The sequence below is a fragment of the Helianthus annuus genome, chromosome 7 (genome assembly GCF_002127325.2).
Source record: "Helianthus annuus cultivar XRQ/B chromosome 7, HanXRQr2.0-SUNRISE, whole genome shotgun sequence".
NCBI lineage: Eukaryota > Viridiplantae > Streptophyta > Magnoliopsida > Asterales > Asteraceae > Helianthus > Helianthus annuus.
The window spans coordinates 149,481,535-149,485,457 of record NC_035439.2 but is presented as its reverse complement, the minus strand read 5'-3'; the positions used below and the strand labels follow the sequence as shown (position 1 = coordinate 149,485,457).

At 35.6% G+C, this 3,923-nt stretch overlaps 1 long non-coding RNA gene across 1 annotated transcript; it reads left to right on the top strand.

The window, feature by feature from the left end:
• The first annotated feature begins 735 nt into the window (after positions 1–735).
• LOC118480317 lies at positions 736–1,397 on the top strand. Its single transcript, XR_004861866.1, has 3 exons — positions 736–842; positions 1,037–1,046; positions 1,278–1,397. It is a non-coding gene; the product is annotated as an uncharacterized LOC118480317 (long non-coding RNA).
• Positions 1,398–3,923: the final 2,526 nt, after the last annotated feature.

Here is a 3,923-nt window from a genome sequence, read left to right as displayed (position 1 = left end):
TGGATTTTAATAATCCTAACTATTAACAGATGGCCAGCAATGGTCCTAACTTCAAAAATAACCAGTGGTGGTCCCACCTTTTCATATATTGTAAACCAATGGACTTTTAATAAACCGAAAAAGATAAGGGGATAAAAAGAAATTAAGATTGTATTATTAAAGGTCCATTAGTTTACAATATGTGAAAAGCTGGGACCACCACTGGTTATTTTTTAAGTTGTACCGGCCAATTGCTAATAGGTTGGATTATTAAAATCCATTATTCCTTTATTTTATATTGTTGTGTGGTTGTACACTGTTCACGTTCGTTTTCCTTTTATAAATTAAAAATGGTGCTTTTGTTTCCTTTTATAAATTAAAAATGGTGCTTTTGTTTATAATGTTGTTTAGACTTGTGTCCACTTAATGTGTGTGTTTGGGATTGCTTATTTTAAGCTCCTTTTAAGTAATTGACCTCTTAAAAGTTAATAGGTTATTTTTGTAGTGTTTGGGTAATGTGTTTTAAGAATGAGTTTTAGTGATTTGAAAAGAAGAAAAGGAAAAGTTTGATTGTTGCAACCTTTTCAAAAAAGGATATGGTAAAGAAGAAAAGGAGAAGTGTTCCTGAACACACTCAATATACATTATCTTTGTTTGTTACGTTGTTAGCGTAAGCCGTCCAACGGACGGGTATTAAACTTAGTTCATTATGGTGCACCCGTTTTTAACCCTTATTAGTATTTTAATAATTAACAATTAACAACCGGAAAGAAAAAAAGATAAATATTGTTTTGGTATCAAGAGGAAGACGGAGAATTCGGTAATCCAAATCACCGTCCGTCCAGAACACACTTCCGGGCTAGGTGCATGTTTGGGGTTCCTTATTTTGAAGAAAAAAGTCCTTTTACATGTCCAAAAGTCCTTTTTTTGGGTGTTTGCCTTTCCTTTTTTAGCCCAAAAGTCCTTTTCCAAAGGCAAAAGTCATGTTTTCCTGACTTTTTGTTTCCAAAAGGACTTTTCCAAAAGTTGAAAATAAGTTAAGCCAAACATGCCCTAGATCTCTGCAGGTAACATCTTCTTTTCTTTTATAACCGTTGATTCCGATTCTTGTTTACTGAAAGATTTAATAGTCGGCGTATTTTGGATCATCAGTTTTAGGTTCATCGAAATCGAAACATGAATCTGTTTGTAAATTGACCAATTGTGTGTATGTGTTAGTTAATTACTCACTCACTCTGTTGTTGGAAGTAGAAGACTATATTGTTCGCACTCTAATAAAAACCTACTTTCATTTGAAGAGCACACATATGATATATGATGGATGGATGGACCATCGAGACTTAAACATCTTATATCCTAAATGAATCATACCTCCCAAGTCAGTTGAGGAGAATGAAGCCTTTCTCTACGAAGAAGACGCTTTCTGCCTTGTCGGGTGAAAGAAAACCGTGAGTTTCTGGGGCAAGGTGGACGATATCTTGGCCCGGTTTACTTGGGATGATTCACGTGTAATGAAATTCTTGAAAGTTTATTCTATATCTGGCATATGCAGTTTTTCTTCAAAAGCAAGGGTGCCTTTCATAAACCTATACTGTTATCTATATGTATATGTGCTTGTCGACTACATCATGTGTGCATATAATATGTAAACACAATGTTGTTTAATCTCATGTTGCATTATAGCTAAGTTTTTCTTTTAGCTTTATATACAAGTATGTGCTTCAACTTGTATATGCCAGATAATATATAAGTGGAACCCCGGTTAAACTTCTCGGCAGGGAGGATGCCAGTGTGTAAGATTGTTCACCTCCTTCCTTCCTTCCTTTTATTCTTCTTCTTATACACATTAATCAACTTCTCGGACGGCAGGGATTGGTACAACCTGGAGAAGTCCAAGCGAGTCAAACCCTTTCGCTGGGGTGACTTTGATGACTGCATCCAGAGGGTTGAAGCATCACAGGGAATGCCTCCAAAGAAAAGAGAGAAGTATGCACGTAGGTAAGATGTTATCCTTCATGCTCTTCAGCTTGAGAAACAACAACTGCTCTAAAAGAAATTAGGTAATAATGCCAAGTTACAAGGAAAAGAAGAAACAACTGTAACTTCAGCAGACAATGGGATGGACTCCTCTGGTCTTTTGTTTCCGGAACTCAATGTAGATGATGACGATAATGTACGCCCTAGGTTTAGAGGTTTGCAAGACCTTGCTCCTGTTTCTTTCAGATTTAATTATTTATCCTTGACTACTTCCCATAAAAGGAAAAGGGAGGAGGAGGAGGGGAACAATATTGTTCAGGTACTCAAGAGTAGCAGTGCTCGCATTCACTCCTTGCATCATTTAGGGGCCATGGGAGTCACATCACTTGACTGTACACTAACTATCCCTGAACACAAGTTTGAGAAAAACCCTGTTGGCTCCAACAACACTACTGGATCTAATGAAGACACAGAAACCGATATCTCTGATGTCAGACACATCTGATGCTATGGCTGCATTTTTAGGTTCTTTTTCTTCCTTCCAGAAAATATTATTATTATTATTATTATTCCTTTCACCTTTACCAATGTAAGATCATGCTCATTCTCTAAAATAATATGTATTTGTAGATTAAATTACAGAACTACAACTTACTGGTTTTTATGCCAAAAGGCTTCATTCTAGTCCATCATGGTTGTTCCAGATGAAATTTAGAGACCTAGTTGAGTACTCCTCACAAGTAGCATGTATGTTTTATTGTTGGGCGAAGTAAAATGCTCAATTCTTTATGCCTGAGCTGAACTAAGAGTGCTAATTGACTTTATAAAGTTATTCGCTAGAAAATAACTCTCATGACCTGTTACTGATATTGGTATGAGAGAGAGATTTGGGTGTTTAGGCCAAAGTGACTGATGATATCTGGTGTTTGTTTAAGTATCCATCCTAGTAGTGTAATACATATAAATATATAATAAAGGTCTTTGTGGCTCGAGTAACCCTTCATGCCTAATCCTCTAGCAGTATGTCTCATTTTCCTGTATCTTAGATGCATCTCTTTCCAACCCCTTGCATTTGTAATCGCTGAAGCACTTGAGTAGATTCTTGGGGAAATTAATCGCTGGAACAGAGTTTTAGTGCTGATTAAATCTTGTTCATTATTTTTATTAGAATTTACTAGTTGCTGCATCAACATGGTGAAAATGTTCAGCTGTGGATGAACAACCCATCACCACATTGTCTTGTCTCTTTCTAGTTGATATTGTCATCTAAGAGGGCAGACTTGCTGTTGTATCAAGTAATTTGGAAGTTGATTGTCTGTTTGATGGAGAAAGGTTAATTGGACCAGTGCTTGGTCACAAAAAACATAGGTCATCATCGGTGTGTGTGTTGTAAAGGGTCTCCTAGAGGATGCCTGAAATAGAGACTTTTGTTTTAGGAACAAATATTTTTTTTTAAACTGAGAAGGGCTAAGATGGTGGCTTTGTGGTCCAATAGACGTATGATCGGAGGCTGTTTCGTAATCTCTAGTAGAATTTCTATGTTTGATCTTCAACCAAGGTAGTCTAGAAATAAAAGCACAATGAATGAATCTTTACAACTAGTTGTGGGATTGAGCATAGATCCTCCAAATGTTTGTTTTATTAAAACCATAATATCATCAGAAAATACAACAATGCACATTCTTATTAGAGTATGACACCCATTGATGATGCTTAGGAATTGTGAATGGTGGAGAATTTTATAGTTTGAAGGACATGGCAAATGAACTTGTAGAACCCAGAATATATTCTCAATGTTGTTGAATAAAATAAATTAATAAGTTAAATTAAACTAAAGAATTGTTACATTTGATCTGTATATATGTGTGTGTATATTATGTATGTGTGTGTGTGTATATATATATATAATTACTATTTACAGCAGGTGTGTTAAATATGTATATGATGTTGAGGATTTGTTTTTGCTA